Here is a 16,794-nt window from a genome sequence, read left to right as displayed (position 1 = left end):
AATGTAGATTTAGAACACCCGCCTGGTTCATCAACTGTACCTCACCCAGCGTGATCACACGAGGAATAATTAGCTGTAGAATTTTTTTTTTTTTTAATGTAGAAACCAGGCTTTACAGTGATTTAAAACATGTGAAAAGAGCAATGCTTTCTAATGGAAAACTAGTTTGTTCTGCAGCCGCTAGATGGAAGTATTGCAACAATGGCGGCCCCAGCGTCGTAGTCATGGATCTCTGCTCCCACGGCCATGGAGTGGCTTAAATCGAGCCTCACACCTTTATTTCAGCTTCGAACCATAAAACCAGCTCTGTCTGGCATTATAATGTTAGTTTTTTAGCTTATAAGCGTGTAGAATTATTCAACTTGAACCCTATGAGATGAGTCCAAACACAGGGCTGGTGTGCAGTGGTACGATATCTGTTACGGCACTTATAAATAAGCCAAAAATGGTCAGGAGAACTCTGTGGGTGCCAATGATTTATAAATGAAGGATTTATTAATTCATTACAAACGGTTTAAGACAAGACACTGCAGGTGAATGGAGAAATTGTTTAATTCAGAATTAGATACAAAGATTCTTTCGGAGATATCTTTAGGTTTAAACGTTTAAATTTCACCCTATTTTAGGTTTCCAAAATGCATTTTTACTACACCGTGAAGTAAACATGTTATCTCATTTTGAAATGTTATTACATAATGCGAGGTTATCACAAATGCGGTGAAACAAGGCCCACACGCACATGTTACTTTGTCAATCCGCCACAATGCTATAAATAATGTCATTTTGTACAGTTTGCTGTAATTTATTTGCTTTTTATGGAGGATGTGAGAGGTTTGTTAATATTTTTTCTCCTGGTTGAATCCATTTTTTTCAACTATGCCACTGTAAGATTTGAAAAGAGGAATAACGTGACTGGGAGACAAAGTGTGGATTAAAATATAAACAAGTGGAAAACGCCTTGTGTTCCTGTTGTTATTGAAGTACATTGTTTCCTTGTTGTCCTGTGACAACTGTATCAAGTATCGATAAAGTCAGATGTTGATTGAGATGGAAATGACCAGAAAGACCTGTAGCCTGTAAGCACTTCCTTATATCAAACAAAATCTACTTCTTCTGAGCTTTAAAGTATGTTATTAAGTCGTTCCCTCGTCAAATACACACCTGGAGTAGTATGTCCCTTCATTCACGCTGTTTTAGGTCATCCTGTCCACTTTGGTTGTTTCTTCTTCTGCTGTTGAAGTGCTCTGATCTGTTTTTCCAGGGTTAAATTGCATCGTTGCACAAAACGATCCACATTCCCAACTCTCTATGTTACTTAAAGGGACTATACGGGGTAGTACCAAGTATTTTCATCCCCCTACATCAGGGGTGTCAAACATACGGCCCTGTGGAGCATAAATTCCACAGTATGTAAAAAAAAGTCTCCAGCCCATTCCTGTGCGGAGTTATGATTTTTTAAAGAATAACCAGAATGCTCATTCTAGCCACTAGGGGGCATTAAATAAATTTTAAAAAAGTATAGAGTTCCACACGTGTCCAGCAGAGGGCACTGACATAATAAGAGCTCAGGATATGAACAACACATTATATAGCCATGTGGTAAATGGACAGTCTGCCCCAGGGCGGCTGTGGCTTCAAAAACAGTTTACCACCACCAAGTGAATGGATACTGCACTTTCAGGAACTTGTGACACAGGCTTGTAAAGTGCAATACAAGTGTAAGCTGTTGTCAAGTTGGGGCTTTGATCAAATCACAGCTTACTATTATTCATTTATTGGAAACATTTTCTCTATTATATGTGGCCCGCACCCCGCCGTGGGAGCTGAATTTCGGCACGTGACCCAAAATGAGTTTGACACCCCTGCCCTACATGTTCCAGCCATGTCCTAATGTGTAGAATGAGCTCAGACCTGTTCACCACAACTGCCTCGAAAATCCTGCACTGTCACTCAGAAAGGTGTTAATTCGGGTCTGAAGTGCCGTCATGCACGGGCTTAATAGAGAGACTGCAGTTATGCATAAGACCTGAGGTGTCAGTAGTGAGCATAAAATGACTAACTTGCATCTAGCCCCTTTAAGCGAAATAGTTAAAATCCCTTTTTTTTTTTAGAGATTTTTACCGTAGTGCGATGTTGCGCTCTCATCTAAAACTCATCTAAGACTGAGTATTTCAATGCATTTAGTGAGAATCTCAATGTAAATAGTGTTGAAATAAAAGAGGAACCTGTCATAAAACAGTGTTTTCAAACTTTTGTTGAAGTATCTATTTTGTTTGAGTATCTATTGAACATGGTGTTGATTTGAACACACGTTTATACCAGGGATAATGCATTAGTCTTACATTGACGCTCAAAGTAGTGTTTCACTTTTGTGCATCATATTTAAGGACACAGATGGGCCATGTGAGTGAAATAATGAAAAATATACCGCCTTTAAAGGTTCACACTTAAAAAAAAACAACAACTAAGAGTTTGTATTAATGCGTGTTTGACCTTTCATTGGCTCAGCGGATGCTTGGGTGGTTGGCAAAGCGCCTTTACTTACATCCCGATGGCCTGTAGGACGCTCCAGGATCAGGATTGTTTTTCATGTTTTCCATCCATCCATCCATTTTCTTCCACTTTTTCCATTTCCGGGTCGTGGGGGCAGCTGTTGGAGCCACTGCACCAGCCCCTTTATGGCTCCTCCTGCAGGTGGTGGGTCCACAGAAGGACGGCCTCACAATTACAACCGGGCCTGTTGGTCTCTCATAAGGGGCTTCTGAACCGTTCTTTGTCTGACCCGTCACCTAGAACCTGTTTGCCATGGGAGAGCCTTCCAGAGGCATGAAACCCCCGACAACAGAGCTCCCAGGATCATTCGGGTGCTCAAACCCCTCCACCAAGTTAAGGTGGCGATTCCAGGAAGGGGTAAACCGTATCCATGGTTACATATACTCTCAGTTCCGAAAACCTACCAGAAATCATAAAAAAACCTGGAATAAAATTGATCCCGAAGCATCACAGATGCACTGAAATGGAAAGTAAAGGCGCTAAGCTAACCACCCAAGAATCCTCTGAGTCAATGAAAGGTCAAATATGAGCTAATATTTACTTTTGTTTTACATAGTCTTTTCAAACAACCCACAGTGTTCACAATGTTTGCGAAGTTGCCAAGGAATTTCCCATCGTAGTGGAGATCAACCCAGTCCAGTTGACGATATTTCAATCTCTTCACTTGGACCAGGAACCACTGGGATCATTCTCACTGTAGATCCGATTGTAAATGGCAACCCATAAAACTTGCCTTTCGTACCGCATTTACATCTCCGCGCGCACTCTCTCGACAAAATATTCCAATTGAACTGTTTTATGGCAACTTTTTACCCATTCCACGTACCTCAACTTAGTACGAGTAAGTCAACTCTGCCCCTCTGCTGCTAATGTACAAAATGTGTGCATGAATATTCCAGAAGCAGACTGCCTGGGGCTCTCCGGCTGGCTCCTGCTGCCTATGCTAATGCTCAGTGACAAAAGGAAAAAAAGCCGTCTCTCCCCGGATCAACCTCTGCCTCGGCGGAGTCGACGCACAAACGCCTCCCGTGGCCGCGGCTGCAGCGCTGGTTTCCGCTCGCCGAGGAGAAAAAAGGCTGAGGGTAAGTAGCCCTGCCCTGGGATTCGACGTTACGGTCAAGGGTGTGTTTTCCCTCAATGCGGCTAATCGTTTTAATTGAAAGTGAGACAATAAAGGCTCGCTACGAGAGTATTGATCCCTGTGGAGAGCAGCGATATTAAAAAAGTAAAAAGCCTCGGGAGGGAGCGCAAAATGGAAACAATTTAGAGATTGTGTCACAAAAGTGCAGCCTGGCGAAAGTTCAGAAGAGTTTTTGTTGATGGTTGAAGTAACGAAAAGGAGGTTCATGGATCATAGAATTATAGACAAAGGCGAGTTTGAAAAGGTTGCATCAAAAATATCCATCAAAAGAGTCTCATGGTGTTATTCTTCAGTTCAGTCCAGAGCAGTTCTTGATTTGATCCTTCGTCGTTTAATTAACTTCCAAGAACTTTGATCCAGCAAAGATTTAAAGGAAGAGTATTATCTATTATTAAAGACTTCGAGAGTTTTTACCATGTTACAATGTTGTTCTCTCATCAAGAACATACCTGGAGCTGTGTTTCGACCGACTCACACATCTTTGAGTAATCTTTGTTTCATCCCTCAAGGGCCAATGACATAGTTCCGGCCGCCATTTTGAATACCGAAGTGGCATTATGTAGTACTACGACATGTAACAATATACTCTACTCAGGATGAAAATGAAAGACAAGTGATTGACAGTGGCATTTTTTATTTACTTGTAGTCATTGCTCAAGAATAAAACACGCACATTTATGTGAAATAACCAGCAAATGTACAGAGTCGCAGCTCTGTACGTCGAGCCACAGCGGGATTTACATTCAGACTAAATGAACACATCAAAGAGGAAACAGAAAACCTTTTTTACAGTCTGTCAACAGAGTCTCAGTCCGAGTCAGCTGCTCAAGACACTAGCATGCTACTGGTTTGTAACTGTCAGTGGCTTCAACACGATAAACACACATGTGGCTCGCATCTCTGAACACTGAGGAAATCCTATAGCTTTGACCTATGTCACATGTTGTATCCAAGGCTAGATGTTTGTGGTTCAGGGCTTTCTCTTGGAGAGGTCAGAGCTGAGCTGTTGAGGCTAAATGCCAACCAGTAGCATGCTAATGTCTTGAGCAGCTTAAACACTGACTCACAGGTTTCTTCACATAAACGTGCGTCTCTGGGGCCGGGTTTTTGCTCTTATCTTGTTGAGCAATGATTCCGAGTAAATAAAACTGCCACTGTCACTCAGTTGTCTTTCAATTTCATCCTGAGTAGAGATATTGTTACATGTTGTAGTACTGTATAATTCTAGTTCGGTATTCAAAATGGCCGCCATAACAACACTGTCACATGACTGAAAAGCATGTCCCAAAAAGCTCCTCCTAAGGTCACCTCCAGGAAATGCAAACTAAAAACACTAGCCATAGCTTCACCACAGCCTCACTGTCTATATTTCTTGTTTCTCTTCATTGAAACGGCTGCACAGTGTAGGGGAGCAAGAGTAGGGATTTTGGATAGATAGATTTTCCCTGCTTAATATTACCGTAAGTAGGAAAAAATATTTGAAGTATGCATCCTGATTTTGGGGGTCGAAACATCGGAAATAGCCTCAATGTATCTAAAGGAATTTGGTTGCTGATTGACACTGGTGGCCAAGTCCACGCTGAAATATCATTCATCACCCGCCTGCACCCACATGTTCATTTGGGTCGTCCATACATCAGCAGACACATGTAAGGTGTCTATGTCTATTTACATAGATAAAAAGAAGGCAATTTTCTGCCCCGTTACGGCTGCGCTGACACAGATGGATTAATGCGTGGGGGAATATATTAGATCTGCCGCCGAGCGCGTGTGAAACGCCCTGAAAACCTTAAACACAGATCCAGCTCCGTGTGGCGGCCTCAGTCATTTCCAAATCCATTCTTCGGCTGCCATTGACCTTGAGCTGAATGTTGCTTCCCGACAGACTAATGTCGCCATTATCAACACTGTGTCCGGCCAACCATCTGCCTGCCCCCCTCCTCCTCGGCTCACTTCATTATCATTACCAGCAAAAGGCTCAGCCAGAGCTACGCCACCGCCGCACAGGCTTCCTCTACACGCCCTGTGCTTCATTAGGCTGTGTAAATGGACGTCTTGAATAATGCCTGGCAGACAATAAAGCCAAGAATCCATCATAATCTGTGATGATAATAGTTCATCACTCTTATGTAGCGCTTTTCTCAATACTCAAATGTCGCTTCTCCTGTACTTGGCCACGGGCAAACATGGTGTTGCATGAATTAGCAGAGGGATCGTTCTGTTTTGGAGGAATTTTGTGATGTTTCGCTTCATCTTTTAGGACTGGAAAGCACTTACAGTTGTTTGAGTTGGCAGAAGTTGTTGAATGCATGACGCCCAGACGTGGACGAGCCGCTCTGACCCTTTAGCTTGATACCGTGTCCCATGGGAGACCCTACCAAGGGCACGAAGAACCCGACAACATTGCTCCAAAGACAGCATTTAGCCATATGTGACCAGTATCAGTATTGTTGTCAGTATCAGCAAAAGCAATTCCAAAAGTTGTCAGTATCGTCTTTAGGGAGCTCTGATTTCCACTACCTCTGTAATATTTTTAAATGGGTGGTAGTCCCTTTAAAGTTTATGGATTTAATTTTCTACCCTAGTAAACGAGTGTCCACTGAATAATTTACTGAATGCATAGACTTGCGTGATTATCCAAAGTTGACGTCTACAATGGAATGGAGGGTGAGAATATTAACTCATTGACTGCCAGCCATTTTCAAATCAGAGAGCTCCCCACTGCCAGAGGTTTTTCAGGATTTTGACTGTTTTTTTAAGACCCACAGAAAATGAAGGTCTAGCTCTATGTTAACATGAAACCCACCAAAGAAAAATTAGACGCTCTTCTTTCATCTAAAAAAAAAGAAGCTTATTTGTACCTCTTTCCATTCTTTAGTAATCGTCCATAGAAAATAGGTGAAATCACCCAAAATGCTAGCCTGGCTAACACCAGACTAAAATCACAAGTGATATTTAGTCTGGGGACCACCAATTCATTTTCTCGTAGGAGAGGTGTGGTTTACGATCGTGCATTGTCGTTTATTGGGCGATACGAAAAAAAAAAAAAAAAAGTCTCATGCGTCTGCACGTAGCCCCAGCCAATCATATCATCGTATGAGATGACGTATGACGTACCCGCTGTAAACTTTTGAGCTAAATTATTTAGAACAAGGTCTAAAGCTTGATCAAAAAATCCCATCGTGTCTGCTGCTGTCACGTTGGATCCGTAAATAAACTTTTTTTTAAATTATCCGTAAATAAACTACAAGCTTCCATATATCGAACAGCGCGTCATCGTCTTGCCGTCCCTCCTCGCTCTGTGATTGGTTCCCAAATCCACCGGAGATTTGGCCATGGTCCCCAGGCTGTTGTGCAGTTCGAAATAATTCGAGCGCACACAGCAGCCTGGTGTTAGCCAGGTTACCAAAATGCGGTTTTCTGACCAAAAAGCTGAGAAAACGAAAAAGAGCAATGCCGCCACCTAGAGACTCAATCAAAGAACTTGTAGTTCTTTTATTGAGTCACTAGGTGGCAGCATTAGGCAGCACAACTAAGATTTTAACACCAGGCATGCTCAAGGCTTTGCTGCAGCTGTTCCCATTGAAAAACCTAATTGACGTCATTATAGTCGTCATTGGCAGTCAATGAGTTAAAGTGCATATGACACATGAGACACACTTTTTGCTAAAACATAGTTAACACAATTATATTAAAGATTTTAATATTTTACCAAGCTTTTTAGTTTAGTTTGAACATTTTTGTGATGTTTATAGTTTCACTTCTTTATTGGACACTGACAGGAAGTGACATAAATAGAGGCAAACAATTTTAAACTGTTGCCGTGCCGACCATGTTATATCAATGGGAAATGAGTCAAACTGCGATGAAACTTTGCCTCTATCTATGTCACTTCCTGTCAGTAGCTTAAAAAAACATAATAAAAACGACTTTTCTTCCCAACATGTTTCATTAATTTGCTGCTTCACTGAAACTCCACACAGAAAGGTTCAAAGTGTGTGAAGCACGAGCACTAAACTCTGCACCACCGCACTGTTGGAGCAGGTCGTGTGAGTGTGGAGTGTGGAGGGGCCTTCAGGGAGCTGCAGTATCAGCTCACTCTTATCGAGGTACAACACAAGGCGCTCACGCTCCTCTGGCCTCAAAACATGATTACCTTGAGTGTACAGCTTAAGTTTAATTTTGTCATTTTTGGGGTAATGCTACAGTTGTTTGCAATGTATCGATTGCAGTGGTTCATAATTCATTCCCTCCACACAAGGTTGTAAAGTAGCTGGTCAGGGATGGAAGCGACGCCAGTCTACACCACTGACGCCTTTCGACCACTCACAACCTCTTCATTCATACAAAGACAAAGTGTGTGAAGTGTGTTGCTCAAGGACAGCCAAACTGTCATTGTGGGCGGTGAATCTAAGTCTAGATAGTTGTGTTTGTGGTGCATTGTTTCCTCGAGGAATGTACAGTTGTCAAAAACTTTCATTTCTGCAATCTGGTGGGACTTAAAGGGACTATAGGAGTTTAAAAATGTTAAAAGGTCCCCCCCTACATGTTCCAGCCATGTCCTAGAATGGGCTCAGACCTGTTCACCACAACTGCCTCTAAAATCCTGCACTGTCACTCAAAAAGGTGTTAATTAAAGGGGGTATTATGCAAAATCGACTTTTTCAAGCTTTACATCATGTTATTATGTCATTCCCTCATTAAAAACATGCCTGAAGTGTTGCCTTGGCACATTCACGTATTTTTGAGTAATCTGTAAAAACTCTGATGGCGGCCATTTTAGGGATAGGTTTGCCTGAGTCCTCCTAGGAACGCCCCCACCTTCTGGAGACGCCTCAGAGCTTTCGTCACCAGCTGAGTAACCAACCACTGCTCCTCAGCAGAACCCCCTCCCCACTGATGCCACAGACAGCGTGTGGAGGGGGCGTGTCTGAAAGGGTCAGAGGTTCTTAAAGAGACAGAGGCCTATTTCAAGACATTCCTACAGCCATTTTGAGAGAGCAATTTTATACAAGGCAGTTATTCTAATTTACTGCATTTACAGACCAACAGAAGGTTTGGTCATCATTGGAGTGTGATATAGACTGGTGCTATGTGATTGAAAAAAAGCATAATACCCCCCTCTTTAATTCATGTCCAAAGTGCCGTCATGCACAAGCTTAAAGTGGGGGTATTATGCAAAATCGACTTTTTCAAGCTTTACATCATGTTATGATGTCATTCTCTCATTAAAAACATGCCTGAAGTGTTGCCTTAGCACATTCACGTATTTTCGAGTAGTCTGTAAAAACTCTGATGGCGGCCATTTTAGGGATAAAACGCCTGATTCCTTCAGGAAACGCCCTCGACCTCCAGGATAGGCCTCCGAGCTTTCGTCACCAGCCGAGTAACCAACCACTGCTCCTCAGCAGAAGGCCCTCCCCGCAGTGTCTAGCCCTAAGATGTAAACAGCGTCATCATGGAGGAGTAGCTTCATGTGTTGTGAACCGGAGCCACAGCAGACTTTTACAAAGACACACATCAGTGTTTCTGTTACCGAAACACCCAGGATTAAAACCGGTGACAAGAACACTTATTTCAGTGTCTGGTTCTGCGCTGGGCCTTGATGATGCACAGAGCCTCCGGAGAAAGCTAATGCTAAGCTAAACCTCGAGTCATCACGTGAAAACGAGAAATATGCACAAATAAAGTCAATAAAACCACCACACACATAAAGAACCGTTTAACAATGATCACACACGGAGCCTGGCTTGTTGATTTGGAAGTTTATTGCTCACATTTCATCTACAATGGGTCATAGCCGAGTGGCTTTCTCCCGGAGCTAACAAGCTAGCCGCGACAAGCTAACGGGAAAATACACTGAACACAAGCAGCATATTATGCACTAAAAACGTCACTAAAACAGGCAACTGTTTGAAGCAGCCTTTATGATGATGACACACGGAGCCTGGCTTGTTGATTGTGTAGTTTATTGCTCACATTTCATCTACAGTGAGTCGTGGCCGAGTGGTTTTCTCCCGGAGCTAAGGTACTATTAGCCGCGACAAGCTAACAACCTTCACCTTCACAACATTCATTGAAAACAGGCAGCATATTATGCACAAATAATGTCAATAAAGCAGCAACTACTTGAAGCAGCGTTTACGATGATCACACAATGAGCCTGGCGTTACACATTTGTGGTTTATTGCAGACTTTTCATCAACAATGAGCTGTAGTCGATTATAACAAGCTAACGGGTAACCTCGAAAAACCATTGTCCACCTGCACAGATAATGTCCGTCTTTGAATCGTATGGGCTCCTGCAGATCCTGGTGTTGTCCATGGGGGTATAGTTAGAGATCCATAGGGCATGGCAGATGCAAAGAGAGAGCCTCCAAACAGCAGTTATTTTTCAGGCAAGAGCCCCTTCCAAGCGTCTGGTGTGGAAGGTTCGTCTTCAAATCATATCCTGTGTGGCCATTGTTCACAAAGTGATGAACAGTAGCTCCTTTCCAACAATAAAAAATAAAATGCACCGATCGTAGTTTCAATACTGTGGAGAAAGTGTTGTGATGCCACAGACGGCGTGTGGAGGGGGCGTGTCGGAAAGGGTCAGGGAGCGTCTTAAAGAGACAGGGGCCTATTTCAAGCCATTTGCTTCCGCCATTTTGAAAGAGGAATTTTATACAAGGCAGTTATTCTAATTTACTGCATTGACAGACCAACAGAAGGTTTCGTCATCATTGTAGTGTGATATAGACTGGTGCTATGTGGCTGAAAAAAGCATAATACCCCCTCTTTAATATAGAAGCTGCAGTTACACATATGACCTGAGATGGCAGTAGTGAGTATAAAAATGACCAACTTGCATATAGTCTCTTTAAAGTTGTTCTGAGAATTAGTTTTCTTCGAGTTGAGTAAATGTCTCTTGCCACCATAGATCTGCATTGTAAATGCAGCATTTATGAAAGAAAAACAGACCATTTGCATTGTTGGCGCTTTTAAAAAAAATCGATTGTGACGTGATACTGTATTTGATATTGATCTGTTAACTTTTGTCTTTTTGCAACTGTGGGTTGAAAGAAATACAATTTATATTCTCTTTATGTGCCTTAGTTTGGCAGCAGCAGAAGAAGAAGACAAAGAAGAAGACAAAGAAGAAGAAGACAAAGAAGAAGAAGACAAAGAAGAAGAAGACGAAGAAGACAAAGAAGAAGAAGACAAAGAAGAAGTCGAAGAAGAAGAAGACAAAGAAGAAGAAGACGAAGAAGAAGACAAAGAAGAAGAAGACAAAGAAGAAGAAGACGAAGAAGAAGAAGACAAAGAAGAAGAAGACAAAGAAGAAGTCGAAGAAGAAGAAGAAGAAGCGTCTCGGGGGGGTCGCGGGTGGGGGTCCCAAGATGATTTTAAAATAAAAGAAAAAGAAAAATGCTACACTTAATATTTCTAAGTGTAAAAAAAGCATATATATTTTTTGAAATCCTTGCAAATATCAAAAAGTTTAAATATTTGTTTGTCTAGTATAGGTGGCGTCAACTGTCGGGTTGGCTATTGATAAAACACTATCTCCGCCTATAGCTCCGGCTGTAATATCAACTCACGCAAAGAGAAGAGCTAGAAATGAGATTTTACTCAACTACCTCTGACGTCCACAGTCGGATTACGGGAAAATTCAGGAAGTTTAGCAGTAAAGGAGCAGGCCACCGTTTTTCCATACTGAGACATGCTCTTACCTGAGCTTAGATGAGTTGATGCGTAACTGTCTGGCCTTTACGCGTGCGCTCAGTCATACAAAAAGACCAAAGATGTTGTGAGCATTTAGCCTCTCCTCAAGTTCTTCCAGCTCTTCCATGTTTCTAAGCAGATAAAAAGGGGACCTACTTCACCCCCGTTTGGAGCTATAGGAATACATTGGGAGGGGCCAAATGCTAACAACATCTTTGGTCGTTTTGTGTGACTGAGGGCACACACAAAGACCCGACAGGTACGTATCAACTCGTCTAAGCTCAGGTAAGAACATGTCTCAGTATGGAAAAACGGTGGCCTGTTCCTTTAATTGGCTGAAATTTCCGGTAGACCTGGATCGTGTAACTATACTCACATAACCGTATTTAAATAGGAGAAACAACGAAGAGCGTGGTTGCTTCTAACTTCACCCCCATTTGGGTCCATAGGAATATGTTTGGAGATGCTAACAACATCTTTGGTCTTTTAGCGTGACTGAGCGCACGCGTAAAGACCAGACAGGTACCCATCAACTCGTCTAAGAACATATCTCAGTATGGAAAAACGGTGGCCTGTCCCTTTAACCTCTTGACCGGGGAACAAGAAATCAAATCATCCAGCGTCGATTCAGTAGATTCCGGTTTTGAGTAAAGCCATACTTCGATCCAAAAGTGTGTCAACTTTTCCACCCCCTTCTTGCAAACTTGAAAAATAGAAATACTTTGTTTTTGGCAGACTCCAGTCACTGTGTTACAGCGCAGTAAACACGGAGCCCTTATCGTCTCTGTAGAGCAGTAGATTAAGAGCGGAGGATCCTCGGACGGCCGAGCCTGTGCCAGCCGACGCTTCCAACTGCGTCCTCTCTCCCCGGATTAACTGCAGCGCTTTTTATTAACAGTAATTCCTCTTGTTTTCTCCAGCCGAGTGTATCAGTTGCTTTGTGTAAATCGCTGCGTGGTTTGAACAGGAAGTGGGAGGATAAAAGGATTTCTCGAGATGGAGTGGGATTGCGAAGAAAACGCACAAGTCATGGAGAGCTGTTTGTCCCGGGGATCAGGTTTTTAATTGCAGATTTGCACACGCCACAGTCAATACTCGCCGAGCTGATAACTATCTCGGCAACAGAACTGCAAAACATGTTATTTTTCATCCATCAAAACACAAAGACGTGGAAACTTAAAAGTGGGTCTTAGTCACAAACGAAAAGGTGCAAGAGAGAAACAGGATTTCATTCTTTTCTTTCTCCTTTTTTGTATCGACTTGAGTTTCTTGTCCTCAAATCAAGGACAATTTTACCCCATACCTGATTATTTGTTAGTTTGCAAACAATAAAAGGGGGAGCGTGTACATTTTAAAATAAGTTATGGTCAAAACTAACTTTCAGGGAGCAATCCAATCAAAGTAATGTTTATGACAACAACAACAACAACCAGCTGCTAGTTCACAGCAACGAATCCGCTTTAGAAGTGTTCTCCTTGTAGCCGAGGACACACCAGAAGAGTTTTTGATCCGATACCGACACTGTTTGGATGTAACTGCACAATTCATCCTGTGGGTCTATCTTTATACCCCTCTGTTGGCATACCTGAGTTATGGTTTGCAGATAATCTCGTCTATAATGAGCAATGGGCCTCTCGGGTATAACATTACTCATTCCCCTCACATCATATTTGCCAATATAAGTGAAAAGAGTTTATTGTAAAACCGCCCAGGAACCATGGAACCTCAGGCGTCTATTTCGGCCTCAAACAGTTTCTGGTTTCCATCGAAAGGATTCACAATGTTTTTTGCCTTAAGGGGAATTCTATTTTCACTCCACACCTTCTTAATTCTGCGGTGAGTTTTACCCATAGACTGTGAAAAATAATAGATATTGTCTGCTCCTGCTCACTCCTCCCCGTTTGCCATAATGACCATGTTCGGAAGGGAATCTATGGCGGATTTACAGACTCCTCCTACCCAGGACTGAGCATGTTCCTCAAAAGAGCATAAGGGCGGGATCTTCACTGTAGACTCGGCTGTAGGTCGATCGTAACTGCCCCGTTAGCTCTAATGCTAACGGCCGGTCAATCAAAGTCCGGCCCTCATTAATATACAAGATTTCTAAAGCGTTCCTGAAGAAAACCAGCCTGGTTTCTTTAATTGTACCTAACCCAGCGTTATCTAGGTGTAGAAAGTTTTAAAAAATTAGGCACCAGGTTTTACAGTTGTTTAGAATGTGTGTAATAGTGCAATGCTTTCTAATGGAAAACTAGCTTGTTTTGCCGCCCCATATGAAGGTGCTACAAGTGTGGTGGGCATTGTCGGCCCCGAGCGTCGCGCTACAGTGGGATCATTTTGTTGGGTTTGGGAAGTTTGTGTTGCAGTTGCGAGAGGAACCTCATTAATGGAACGCACACTTAAGCACATAAGCTTGTTTTCTCATTTTACAAGTGTTGCAGCACTTTGTAAATGACGAGATTACAATCATGAGAGCTATGAGGCGCTAGCTGGAATTCGGCAGAAACAACATCAGCTATTGTCCTCTGTTTTGTAGCTTATTCTGTTTTTCAACAAGTGTTTCTTGTTGTATTGCTAGTAGCCTTGACTATTGCAATAAAAAAAAACATTTTTTTTCTATATCCTGGGCTGATTTTTTTCTGCCAGTCCAGCCCTGTGCTCTTGTGCCATCTTTTCTTGCCCCTGTAGGAAACGCATACTGAAATAAACTTTTCCCCAGACTGGAATTTGAAACTTTTTTTCAAAGTTTTCAAGCATGTTAAGGAGGGAAAAACTTGTTTTAAGATGAGGAAAAATAATAATATAAAACATTAAGATATTAAATATACAGGGGCGGATCTAGAGAGGTGGCACAGGGTAGCAGCTGCCACCCCGTAAAGGTCTTGCCACCCCAGATGCCACCCCATTGTCATGTGAAGTCTCACATCTGCTCTAGAAGGTGCTTACACAGGCTCACTCTCTGTTTGTACTTTTTGACAGGACAAAGAATTATGACAACATTATAGCTAAATAAGGAGCCAGGAGCAACTCCTGTGGCTCCCTTTTTTTTTCTTTCTTTTTTCTCTTTTTTTTTTTACAAAAGTTGATATGTTCCCTGAGTTAGAAAGCTCCTACTTATATGGACAATGCTTCTATTTGTATATAATTATGGGAGGCTCAGCCTGCAGCTAAACAGAAAAATTGCCTTGCGATCAAGCAAAACTTGCAAACCCTCACTATAAACATTCGACATTGTAAAATGTGTTGCCATCCCAGAAATTACACCTGACCCTGCTTGCCACCCTTTTTTTTCTAGATCCGCCCCTGGAAAATGTAATAACAGTTGCCCCGCTCACCACATATTATACATTTTCAGAAAGCTTTTACCGAGGCCGATGTGTCCGTCTGGGTCATTGGTCAGATAATTGAATAATTAAACATATAATGCATTACTGAAGCATCAATGTATGAATGAAATGATCTATAATTACACTAAACAAAGAGCACAATGGCAGATGACCTGAGACCCTATGGCAGAGCATTACATGCCTCTCCACGCTCTTCACCATCTTTCAACCATGTGATCTCTTGTGAAATAAAAAGCCGGTGCCGTTTTGTTTGTGCGGCTTTGTATCCCGTTGTAAAACCCGCAGAACATTTTAAAACCCCCTTGTGAACCGTGTCCCGGGCTTTACGCGTTGAACCAGGCCACACGCCAGCGCCGCCACGGATGGCTGAAACTCTCACCCGTTCATCCACCCGGACTCCGTCTTTAAATAACCTGCAGGGATCGTCCGTCATCTCTCTGATTTATTCCATATTGTATTTTTAGACGCAATTAAAAAGCAAACTTCCTTGTGGTGTTTTGAATCGCACGCGCCCAGGAGAGGAAATAAAAAGACGAAGCCGTGTCTTGTTACAGTCACGGGGGAGTGGAAAAAAGGGAGTACCTGTGGCATAAGGCAGCTATGCAATAAAGCGTGTGCCATCTGGTCGAGATTCTTCCAAGAAAGTCACCGGAGACTTCATTAAAGTTGGAATATTAGCGAGGGAGAGAGTGATGCTCCTACAATACGGTGACAGCTATAGGAGGGGAGGCTTTGAATAGATGTGACAAGCGAAATTACATTACACTGCAGGTAATAAGAGCAGTGTTACCGAAGCAAAACCATATGGAATTAAATTAAATAACGTGTAATAATGCTATGTGAGTATGCGGGGGCCTTGAATCATGTGGCAATTTGCTGAAGCACAAAGAAAAGGAAGGGGATTATACTTTAGATCAAAGTAATGGGATTTACATTACAGTAATGAAGATGTTTCTCTCACGTCACTGTTTGATGTCTGTGTCATTGTCCTGTTTGTCAAACCAGTAGTAAATGTACCTGCGAGGAAGCATCTGTCGTGATATTCGTGATATTCATAAACGCCAAAAACTTTTAAGACACATCATCTGCCAGGTTTTTCTGCGCAGCTTTGCCAAGAAATTGCAAGGGCTGCAATTCTTGACACCTTTCGGGGAAAAATTGGCATTTTGATCTTGCAAAAGGTGCAGATCTGCAATAAAAATATTTGGAGAGGGGTCTGATCACTATCTGGCATGAATAACTTTGGCTATTCACCACATTAAAGAGGCAATTTCAGTCATTCAACCCCAGAGCAGTGTTGGGGAGGAACTAAATACATTCTCAAGTACAGTGGGCTGCATAAGGATGGGCTCCCCTTTAACTTTTCGATATTTTGCCATGCTATGCAGAACTTGCCTGATGATTTCTGAATGATCACATGTTGACCTAATGACTAAATAGACTCTACCTGTGTTATCTAATGTCATGTCAGTTCAAACACAGCTGCTCTGTGATGGTCTCAGAGTTCTGTTAAGAGACTATTGTGGAGCAGAAGCATCATGAAGCCCAAGAACACACCAGACAGGTCCGGGATAAAGTATAAAGCTGGGTTTGGTTATAAAAGCATTTCCAAAGCTTTGAACATCTCTCAAAGTACAGCTAAATACACCATCCAGGAATGGAAAGAGTCTGGCATCACTGCAAACCTACCAAGACCCGGCCGTCCTCCTAAACTTACTGACCGAACAAGGACAGCACTGACCAGAGCTGTTACCAAGAAGCCATGATGACCCTGGATGAACTGCAGAGAGCTACAGCTCAGGTGGGGGAAACTGTCCACAGAGCAAGTACTAGTCGTACACTGCACAAATCTGGCCTTTATGGAAGAGTGGCATTTTTTAAAGGAAACCATAAGAAGTCTTGTTTGCTGTTTGCCAGAACCCAACATGTGGCCTCCACATTGAGTGTATATATAAATGGATCGCTTCTGCTCACTCCTCCCCGTTTACCATAATGACCACGGTCGAGGGGGGAAATCATTGTGGATTTACAGACTCCCCCTCCCCA

The sequence above is a fragment of the Gobius niger genome (assembly GCF_951799975.1).
Source record: "Gobius niger genome assembly, chromosome: 1".
Lineage (NCBI taxonomy): Eukaryota > Metazoa > Chordata > Actinopteri > Gobiiformes > Gobiidae > Gobius > Gobius niger.
This window is presented reverse-complemented; position numbering follows the sequence as displayed.